At 35.0% G+C, this 11,687-nt stretch overlaps 1 long non-coding RNA gene and 1 other non-coding gene across 2 annotated transcripts; one reads left to right on the plus strand and one right to left on the minus strand.

The window, feature by feature from the left end:
- Positions 1 to 5,097: 5,097 nt before the first annotated feature.
- Positions 5,098 to 7,798, minus strand: LOC149041345 (uncharacterized). Its single transcript, XR_016179385.1, has 6 exons — positions 7,633 to 7,798; positions 7,379 to 7,459; positions 6,999 to 7,081; positions 6,475 to 6,554; positions 5,926 to 6,018; positions 5,098 to 5,290 (listed from the first exon to the last, which is right to left on the minus strand). It is a non-coding gene; the product is annotated as an uncharacterized LOC149041345 (long non-coding RNA).
- Positions 7,799 to 10,167: 2,369 nt separating this feature from the next.
- Positions 10,168 to 10,240, plus strand: Trnaa-agc (transfer RNA alanine (anticodon AGC)). Its single transcript has one exon. It is a non-coding gene; the product is annotated as a tRNA-Ala (tRNA).
- Positions 10,241 to 11,687: the final 1,447 nt, after the last annotated feature.

Below are 11,687 nucleotides of genomic sequence, written 5' to 3' on the forward strand. Positions count from 1 at the left end.
TAAATTGCATCACTAGAGCTAGACTTTGTCAGATTTTGAACAACTTTTATTAGTACCGATAATGCAAGACTTTCAAAGACGAATTTGTAATTTCACTACTGCTTTTAGACTTTTCCAGAATTCTTTACAACTTTTTATTAGTTCCACGACTGCAAAACTTAAATAGATTTGTGAGCAATATTTTACTAGTAATACTATTATTGCAAGACTGGGACAGATTTCTAAATAACATTTCATTTACACTACTACTAGAAGACTGACAGATTTTTAAGCGACGTTTCAATTTCACTACTTCTGTTAAACTTTGACAGATTTATGAACAACTCTTTATTAGTTCTACTACTGCATGATTTTGACAGATTTCAAGCGACATTTTATTTGCACTACTGCTTTTAAATGTTTACAGATTTTTAAATGACTTTTTATTAGTACTACTACTGCAAGACTGACAGATTTTTTAACAACTTGTTATTAGTTCGACTATTATTGCAAGAATGTAACAATTAAACGACTTTTTGTCAGCACTTTACTGCAAGAGTGTGACAGATTTTTGCACTGCTCTTATTAGTTCTACTACTACTGCAAGACTATGATAGATTTTTGAACAACTACAAGACTGACAGGTTTTTGAAAAACTTGTTATTAGTTCTACTATTATTACAAAACTGACAGATTTCTAAACGACTCTTTATTTGCACTACTATTACTGCGAGACAGATTTTTAAACGACCTTTTATAAGCACTACTATTACTGCAAGACTGACAGATTTTTAAACAACTTTTTAACAGTTCTACGACAGCAAGACTGAAAGATTTTTAGACGACTTTTTGTTAGCACTATTATTTTTGCAAGACTGACAGATTTTCTAAACAACTATTATTAGTTCTACTACTAGCGAAAGACTATGATAGATTTTTGAACAACTTTCTATTAGTGCTACTACTGCAAGACTTTAAGATCTTTGAACGACTTTTCATTTGCACTACTATCATTGCTACTGCAAGACTGACAGATTTCTAAATGACTTCTTGTTAGCACTTCTGTAACTGCAAGACTGACAGATTTTTTAATGACTTTTTATTAACACAACTGCAAGACTGCGACAGATTTTTGAACAACCTTTCAGTAGTACTACTTCTACAAGACTGACAGATGTTTGGAACAACTCTTTACTAGAACCACTACTAAAAGACTTTGACAGATTTTTTTAATGACCTTTTATTAGTACTACTGCTGAAACATTTTTTAAATTTTTCTTTAATCGCACATCTGCTTCTATACTTTAACAGATTTTAAAATAATTCTATAGTTGAGCTACTATTAGAACTAAACTGATCTTTGAAAGACTTTTAATTCGCACTTTTACTTGTATTCTTCGACAGATTCAACAAAATGTTTTCACTTGCACTCCTTCAGGTTTGTGAACGAATTTTTATTCGTTCTACTTCTGCTAGGCTTTAATATTTCAGTCTTGAATGACTTTTCACTGGCACTAATGCTGTAGGACTGACATATTTGTGAAGGACTGTTCATTTGCACTTTTATTATAAATTTACCAACTTCTCTAAACAACAAATTTTTTAGAAAGGTTTACTTTCTCCACTAGAATCATATTTCAATACTTTACGTGACAATTCTTGCTATTGACTCAAATAGACAGAGACTTTGAAACTTTCTCTCATTTCTTTCTTCAAGAATGAAATCCAAGCAACCTGTGAAAAAAAAATTACAAGAATGCAAGGTGAACAGAATAGAACTACAAGTCTCAAGAGGGTGATGACAGTTAGAATCAAACACAATTCACAACGTATTGTTCCTATTAACAATGGGAACCAACCTACTTCTAAGGTAATTTTGCTGGATTTTCTTACCAAAAGCCTCTGTGGTCTTGCGGTAGTGCACGTTTAACAACTCAAATTAATCGACGGCCGCCGTCGTTTAATTTAAGTTGTAAAGCAACTCCAAGGGGTCATGGCCCCGTTGGTCGATTTTCTTTTTCCTTTTAATCTTTAAAGAAGCAGAAAATATTTAATTTTAAAGTAAATAAACTTCCGCTCCTTTTAATATTAACCTCGGAGTTACTATATTAAGTTTAAGTTACAACTTAGATTTAAATGACGATAGGAAGATATGGTTGTCGAGCGAGCCATTCAGGCAGTGTGCATTACCGCAAGGCCAAAATGCGAATAGAAAGTAAAGTAAGCATATCATAAAAGAAAAGTGTTTTGAAGAAATGACAAAATGATTGAAATGTGAAAAAAATCATCGTAAGACATCAGACATTCGGAGCATTTCCTCTTTCTAAGGTATTCACAACTTTTTCTTGGAGAGGTTTTGTTTGCTTAAAATTTCTTTGATGACAAACAATTTTGTTCAACGTTGTCTATAGTTGGAGTTTTAACTCCAAATTTAAAAATTTCATCCTCACGAAATTAGACAATTTCAAAAGGACAATTTCAAATTTATTTCAAAAGCGACTAGTTTGAAATTGAACAGTTCTAATAACTTCTTGAAGTTTGTTTTGTGAGTGCTGAGAAATAGGTTAAAATTTTCACAGAAAACTTATTGTCCAAAACTGTTCAAGGATTCCTTTTATTTCTTGAATTTCTCATTGAAGAAAAAAATTCGGCCTTCTTTTAGTTTCAGTTGTTCCATTATCTAGTTCTCATGATCTCTTTGTATTAGTAAGATACAAAATGTGTTTTTCAAATGTCCTTTGAGGCAAATTAAAGTATTTTATTTTTTTTGCATCAAATTTTCACTTGAAAGGACCCTTAAAAATTCGTGCACAAGAACTATTTAGTTAAAAACTATTTTTTGTGAGTAATATTTCATTTCCCATTTGAATTTTCCATTCAACTCGGGAAATATCCTTCTCCATTTAAAAACCTGTTTCTTTCAAATGAAAAAAAACCACCTTTATTAAACAAAGTCTGTTGATCTAGTAATTTATGTTTCAACACATTGCTGTGACGTGACGACCTGAAGTAGGAGAAGAGAACCTTGACTTTGCAGCACAATTTTAATTATTGGCATCCACTGTTAGTGTCGATGCACAGCTTAGGGACGAAAAGAATCATGTGCCACGAGAAGACTACTTTGGAAACCATAGAAACGGGGTAGAAGGTATCCCTAACACTGTCTTAGTTAGTACGAGTTTGCTGCAAGAGATCACGTTCTCGCTCGTCAACTCTTTAGTTGATCTATTTTTTATGTAGCAGACGTAAGGTAAATTTCGGTAATATTTTGGCTTTTCCTAAATGTAATGTGATGAAAAAATTAACTTTTGAAGGACCTTACTTGACAGGCAAAAAAGTTGTTATTCCAACAAATGTTTTTTGCTTTCTGAATTAAAGAAAAGGAGGACCCTCATGGATTTCATTTGCAAATAAATCACGATAGAAAGAAAACATCCAAAAAGCTCCTTCCTTTTATTCAGTGCACTTCTATGATTTTCTCCAAAATTTCTCGTTCGTTTAAAAAATCTTTGATAATGGATACATTATTTGAATCATAAGCTACCTAAGAATGATAATTTTATATATTATCTGTAAATGTACAAGTTGCCTCTAATAGTTTTTGACCCTATTTGTTTGTTGGATTCGAGTTTGTCCGGGATTAGAAACAATAACGAAATTGATTATTTGTCTCTTGCGTCACGTGTTTCTCTTCAAAAGACTTTGCTATGATTTGTTCAGCGACAGTTTTGAGTTACAACTGTTTGAACGTATAACATTTAAAATGACGAGTACTTTCCATGTTTAGAAATCCCAACAGTAAAGTTGTTCTATCTTAACTGAAGTAGCAGGCTTGCAGACACGAATGAGTTAAATACTTTAGGTCCTTCCTAGATGGGTATCTGGAAAGATGACACCTTTCATGAGTGTTAGAGATTTATGGGAACGCATCAGTAATCTCCACAAAATGTCCCTATACTTTCAGGAAAAATAGAGAAGGAAATAAGAAAAATCCTGAAAAATACGGATATTGATCACATTCCTTCGCTTTATTCAGTGCTGCAAGATTTTTCACTTTTTTCTTTGATAACGAATACATCACTTGACACATTAGCTGCCTTATGATGAATTTTTTTTTAAATAAATCAACTATGCAAAATTTCTCCACTTATAGCTCGAAAGTATCGTTCCACTTCCTTGCCACAGTCTCTCGCTCTGCAATATTACCGTAGATTGCATCTTTTGTATTGAAATTTTCTCTTTAAAGGTTTTTTATTTCATTTGTTCAACAACAGTTTGGGGTGATAAGTATGCTCCTTTTCCTAATTGAAAATCTTAGTTTTATTCATAAAAACAAATACTGCCAAGTTGTTGGAAGAGATCAACCCCAAAGGGACGCCGAAGAGAGAAACTCGAGTAAACATATTTGTCATTTCTGCAGCAGCTTTTTCTAACTTTAGGATATAAGGAGACTAATCAAGGATCGTTCGCTAGCAAATCCTCCAATCGATTAAATTACTTCGCTTTACTAAATTCATTTGAAACTTTTCCTTCGACGCTTTTTACGTAAATATACGTTACGTTGCGTAAATCTTTATTCACTTCTTAAAACAGTTTTTTAGAGCGAGTTTCTATCGCTTAGAAATTTGATATTGTTCAAATGATGTCGTTGATATATGAACTTTGTATCAAAATTCGCACCATGCAATCTTGTTTCTGATTTTTAAGTAAAAATAGTTAGCGTTGTAATTTTTATATTTGTGGATTAAAATGCAAATCTTTATCATCAAGATAACTCGCAAATGAAATTGTCTGCTATTTAAATTCAGAACCTGTCCTTCTTGATTAAGAAGTTTTATCAAAAAAGTGAAATTTGGTTTAACGATTGATTAATGCTAAACAAAATCTTCGCTCTAATTAAATGTGCGCACAATGTTCACTCGTTTTTAAAAAAAAAAAAAAAAAAAAACCTGTTTGCTCGATTGAAAGAAAGAGTTATAAATTTCCACCTGGAAAGCATTTCTCTCAAAGGGAAACCAATCAAAAATTTCCTTTTCAGTAAGTTATCATTGGCAACATCAAACATCAATATCAAAATAATTTTCCGATGAACATATAAAGCTACCACCAGAGAAAATAACGTGTGGTTATCTATCTCAATAAAAGTGCAAAACGATATTTTCAGGAAATACACAGCCTTCCTCGTCCAACAATGACTCACTTACTGTTCCTCTTTGTTGTACTGTAGCATATTCACAGAGGCATTTCTTCGCAATGTTTTAAGCTTCTTTTCGGCAGAGGGTGGTTGGAAAACTGTATTCCCTTGGTTATGCTTTATAGAGAGAATTAGGATGCATATCTATGGCAATAGTTTCGTAATAACAACGTCTACTTGTTCTTAAAAAATTGAATTGCTGATTTGTGCATTCATACATTCATTCATTCATTCTTCGTTCCGAGGCATTTAGTTTGCCTAAAAAGTTTTATCTGATGATGGATGCATTTAATGAAAGACAAGATCCATCGAAGAGAAGAGAGAATAACTGAAGTGTAATTCATAAAACAAAAAAAACTGTCATGGTTATGAAGTTAATTTTTTTAAGTTGGTAAATCTTTTGGTGGTTCTCATTACCTTTTTAGAACTATTGAATAATTTTAAATATTTATGTTTAGTATACTATTTGTCACTTGAAAAGGCTTCATTTGTATAGGTAGACACATGATGCTTACTCGTGTAATTTGTGATAAATCAGGAAAAGTAGATTTTTGAAAGGTTAGCGAGCCCTACGAGCCCGTAGGGCGAGTGCAATTTGTTGTCTTCAAATTGAGAAATCATATACCAACACAAAAAAACAAGAAAAGAAAAAAACGATGGTATCATCGGAATATCGAGTATTTTGGCGACATTTTAAATTTTCATTAACATTGCTTTGAATTATGAGGAAAACAAAAATTCAAACAACTCACGCTTAGCCGGGTTCTCCGTCATGTTTCTGTTAGTCTCCCAGTCCATTTATCCAGTGCTCTTTGAATCCCTCTTTTCATCCTCTTCTTTCGACTCTACAATTCCATAATTGATAAATAACATAAAACACATACAGAAAATATCTGAATAGAAATGGCACAAAATACTTGTGTCACGATGAACTGATACAACTACAACATATTTGTATATTTTTGCCTTTTTTTATGTTTCTAGGAAGCCTAATGAAAAAAGGTTTTCGTAATAATTTCAATGAATATGGCAGTTTTATATCTAATGTAAATTGCAGCTATCTGTTAAGGATAGAGCACTGTTAGTAGTGGAGCAGTCGTGTTAGTAAAGCAGTATTGTAACGGAATGTACTTCTGTGTCGGTAATCTATCATTGTACTGAAATGAGTTTGTCGAATCTGTCTCCAGACCTGACACTCTCAACAAATTTGACCCACCACCTCCTCCTCCCTCGCTCTACCTCTTTTAGTTTATTCGTTGTCGGGAATTACGACAAGCAAAAAAACTAAGTGAACAACTAACCTTTGGCTGATTTCTCCGTCATCTCTCTGTTCGCTTCCCACTCCAGGTTTTTCATTCAACTTTCATTCCCTTCTCTGACTCTGCAAATCGAATATGAGGTTTATAAATAACATATCGCACGCCATTAACACTTTAACTCCCAAGATCTTGATGTTAATTCTCCCCTTTAGTTGCTACACATTTCCTCTTAAGTTAGTTATACGAATTTGGTGTCAGATCAAGATGACAACTACTACCTGATAAGTTTGAGTATTATCATTACCTGTTTGCTGGATAATGTGAGGATATGATAAACAGAAGTCACTTCCGGGAGTTAAAGGGTTAAAGGCAGATAGGTGTATAGCAACAACAAACAAGAACGTATAGCAAACGTTCCTCAAAAGACGTTATATCGACCAAATGATTCTGAATAGTCCAAAATAATGGCAACCTCAGTTGAGTATTTGGGCGACGTTCAATAAATTCCCTATTTCAAGGATTGCTTTATATTACAAGCAAAACAGTAAAATACTTAGTTCTCTTACATTACTCTGATTGTATTTTATTCCATTATTGTAACCTTGCAATCCTTCTTATCCAGCGCAGTTTTTATTTCTTCCATTCGACTCTGAAAATAAAATAAATACATGGATTGATAACTTCAAAAGTAAACTTCATCTTCGTCAAATAAGCTTATACCTTTTTCAAGATCAGTGTTCTCTCAAAACATATCAAAATTGGGGGAATATTTAATAGGCTATCAGCGACCAAGAGAGAATTTCTTCGTACAATATTGATACAATATCAAGCGGACAAGTGATGAGAAGTAAAACACACATATCAACAAGGGGGGATTAAGTGCTCCAAGCAGATCAGACGCACAAGTGCAGTTACTCAATTCCTGATAAAAAATTGATTTACTGACCATGTTAAACGTCTCCCAGTTTCTCTTTCCTTCCTCGAATTTGTTGTTTTAAGATGTTATCATTCTGTGTTCGACGTTATGCTGAAGAGAGAACCAAAATAGAAGATATGTACTTTGAATCGATTTCGAATACTTGTATACCTTTCTTTAAGTAAGTACATGTAGTTCATTTTACTGTGAATAATGCTCTACAATTTGAAATTATTTGCAAGGAAAACCGTGAGTCACTGTTCTTGTATTAAATAAAAACTTACACTTTAGTTATGTACCTCAAGAAAATTCGAGACAGAATGACTCTCATCAATCCTCGACGTCGAATTTGAGTCACCCTGCTTAGCAACTTCGAACGAAGAGAGAAACATACGCTGGACTTAAAAGGACGGACCATACTGTATCTAAGGTTGTAAAGTGGAAGTGATGTGTTTTGTGGCCCCAGAAAAGCTGCAAACGACGCTGAAATTTCTTGAACTTCTTTCGCTCTTTCCACGTGCAAGATTGATCGCAAATATGAATATTAACTTTTAAAAATTATTTGTTATTCAAATGAGTTTACGAACTTTTAAAGACCTACCGACAAGTATCGGAGAGCTCCTCGGTCACCGTCGTTCAATCATAGGCAGACTACAACCATGTGTTCGTGGTTAATAATTGTTGACATGCGATGAACGGCGGGCTCAGGAGTTCTTCGGTCTGATCCGTTCAATTATAAAACGAAGCGGTATGCTTTGTATTAAATTTATTTTCAACTTAAATATCGAAGGTCCATAGAGAGCTGCACATAGTGAGTTGAAATAAGTTAAATAACAGTTTGTTTTATGATTGTTTTTCTATGAAGCACATTTTTCTAATGAGCTAGTTCTGACGGAAAAAAATCACATCAAGCCGTGTGAAGAATGACGGTATATCAAATGAAGTGTACTGGTATGTATGTCCGTCAAACCTTTATTTCTCAAAAGTGATTAACATGTAACTTCTCCCAATAATATCTATACATTGTTCAGCAAACAGGTAATGAGAATACTCAAACTTATCAGGTTGAAGTTGTTTCCTTGATCTAACACCAAATTCTTGTAAATAAGTTTCAAGGAAATATGTAGCTGCTAGAGAAGAGAATTAACAACGACATCTTGGTAGTGAAAGGGTTAACTTTTTAAAAACTCATGGTTTTCTCAACGATCGATTGTTTTTCAAAATGGCTCTAAAAGATCCCATCACAAAGTAAACCAATTTTACAAGTCTGTTAGTTTGAGTTGCCTTCCTTGTAATAACCCGTCACTGTGTTGCATTTCGTGTACTACATGACACGCTAAAATTGATTGCTTTGTTTTCTGCTACTGAAATTAAAATCTTGATCAGGAAATTACGTTTCCAATCGTCTAGTATTGTTATTGATTTCCAGAACCATTAAAATTGGAGATTGGAAACAGTGAAATGATTTCCATATTCGCAACATTTTTTCCGAGAGTATGAAGGCCCTAATTTTCTATGCTTGCAGGGCGATTTTATAAAAAAAAATGATGTATCTATGTTAGCGTCGTTCATAAAAGGGAGGTCGCAAACAGCAGCCATAAATCGGAGCCTTCGAATTTTTCAGTCTTGATCAGCTTTCTCACTGGGAAAGTCTGATCAGCACACATCTCTGGGCACGAAATTGGCAATCATCTTGTTAGTGATAAAGTTCTCGCATCTTTCTGAAGAAAGTGATGTCTTGGAGTGTTTCAGAAAATTCTCCGACAATGAACGATACAGCCGTGGAACACGCCAATAGTACAACGAGAGGGAAATCATTTTTCGCGATCGACTTGCAAATGCTTTGTTGGTTGTCCATGGGAGCCCTTGTCCTCGGCATAGGAATCGTTGGAAACGTTCTCTTCCTCTTGATGATCAAGAGAACGCAAGCACTTTACAATCATTTCAAAATAGTTTGCTAGCAAATTTAGCGGCCGCTGATATTACCAGTCTCCTGTTTTGTTGTTTTCTCTCGCTCTCGTGTTGACAGTCCTTCCAGACGGATTCACCGGAACTCTTCTCTGTGTTTTTTCGTCGGCTTCAACACTCCCTTCACGGCCAACATTGCCTCCGTATTCACACTCACGATCCTAGCGTTATAACGCAGTTGAAAGACCCGTAAGTCAGACTGCTCGAGCCATAGGTTTAATACTTCTTTTTGTAAGTTCGCTGGTTAACCCTTTCGCTTTCCACAGCTCAAATTATCGGCACGCTTTCGCGTTATAGAAAATGTAAATAGATGTTCTTCAACAAAAACCTGGATTAGTCATTACCAAAAAAGGTTTATCTAGTTCTATCGGAGAGTACCCTAGTCTTGAAACTCCTAAGACGAGTTAATAACTCACAAAAAATTTAATTATGATTGATCCATGTGTGTTACTGTTATCGGCACCACGCTTTTCCAGCTGCGGTAACAGATCATCGAAGATAAAAAATTTGAAGATTCCTAAAAAAAAAACGATAAACTGGTTAAATGAATGGCCAAACCAAAGAATCATTGCTTCAGGTGGCTAAAGGCACTTGTATCTCATGACCATGTGAAACATAGCAATAATAATTACAATAATAATAAACATTATGGATTACCAGGAAAACCCTGGTAGAATCTTAGAGTTATTTGCTTTAAAACGCTTACTTCTCCTCTGAAGTGCTTGTGCTACTGGATGACCCGAGAAATTTAGCATTTATCGCTAAGAAATTCACAATCTTGTAAACCAGGTTGTTTTCCCTGTTTTGACAGGTTAGTAAAATATCAAAGAATCATGGAATTGAGTAAGAAAGGGGAATTAGCTCAAATGGTAGAGCGCCCGCTTAGCATGCGGGAGGTACCGGGATCGATACCCGGATTCTCCAGTGAAATAGATGATCTATTTTAGATTCTTGTTTTAGTCTCACCAAGAACTTGTCAAGGACTTTGCAGGTTTCCCTCAGCATGCCGTTCTGTTTTAAGGAGGGTAGTCTCTAACTCATCCAATGGCGTACTCCAATGTCAGTGGCCTCTTTCTTACACAACTTCGAAAGAACCTTGAAAGTTACGCAAGTTAACACTTCCAGTTTTAAAACTAGCTTTTAACTCTCTTTTCAAATTTTATTCTGAAGTCCTCTGGTTCATATGATTTTCATTTTTGTTTGTGCCAGTTCTTTCACAGGCGGCCCAAGCTCACGTCTCGAGAAAAAGCCAACGATGAATTCATGAACGCGTCACGCGTTGTGTGACTCGGTGTTAAGTTACGGGAGGAACCGTTGAAAATTTGAACACGTTATAAAGCATAGTATGGGGAACGACATATGGTCGATTTACAACGATAAATATTTCGAAATCTGAATATTTTACACGTAAAATCAATAAAAACTTACTCATGCCCTGTGTATCCGTCGTAGTTTCTAGCGATTTCTGCTGTTTTAAGCTTGCTTTACCATCACTGTTATCCATGTCAAAAGACATGTCTTTTGACATGGATAACAGTGATGGTAAAGCAAGCTTAAAACAGCAGAAATCGCTAGAAACTACGACGGATACACAGGGCATGAGTAAGTTTTTATTGATTTTACGTGTAAAATATTCAGATTTCGAAATATTTATCGTTATAAATCGACCATATTTCGTTCCCCATACTATGCCTTATAACGTGTTCAAATTTTCAACGGTTCCTCCCGTAACTTAACACCGAGTCACACAACGCGTGACGCGTTCATGAATTCATCGTTGGCTTTTTCTCGAGACGTGAGCTTGGGCCGCCTATGGTTCTTTTTTCCTTTTTTCATACGCATTGCGCGTATCTTTCTTTCTAGACCTATACAATTCTTTGCATCACTCGAATGCAAGAAGAGGCATTACTTTACAAGATCCAAGGGTGGCCAGCTAAACGAAACTTCATTATTTTTCCTCAACGCACTTAAGGGTATGCAAACGCTGCCGGAGTGAGAGTCCTATCATTTAGGAAGAGCGTTCAAAGGAAAAATTGATTTCGCACTTGCCTTAGCTCGTGTGAAAGAAACGCAAAAAAATTGAATTCGCTTGTTCCGCAGCCCTTTCCTAAGTTAACCTTTGTTGGTAAGCTGATTGCTTAAGCCTATCCCAATCTTCGGCTCCATCATCGCACAGAGAATTTTACATAAGTAATCCATGTGCGTGAGAGGATAGAGCGCCCGCTTCGCATAAGGAAGTAATCGTGATTGATAGCCGAATTCTCCAATGTATTTAAAAATTTGCATCTTATGCATGAGGCTATACACTGAGAATGCAAACGGTTAATGAACAGAACGTACAAGAGAACCTTTAAGAGAGTGAAAAGGAAAC

This window comes from Pocillopora damicornis, chromosome 8, assembly GCF_964200805.1.
Source record: "Pocillopora damicornis chromosome 8, jaPocDami1.2, whole genome shotgun sequence".
NCBI lineage: Eukaryota > Metazoa > Cnidaria > Anthozoa > Scleractinia > Pocilloporidae > Pocillopora > Pocillopora damicornis.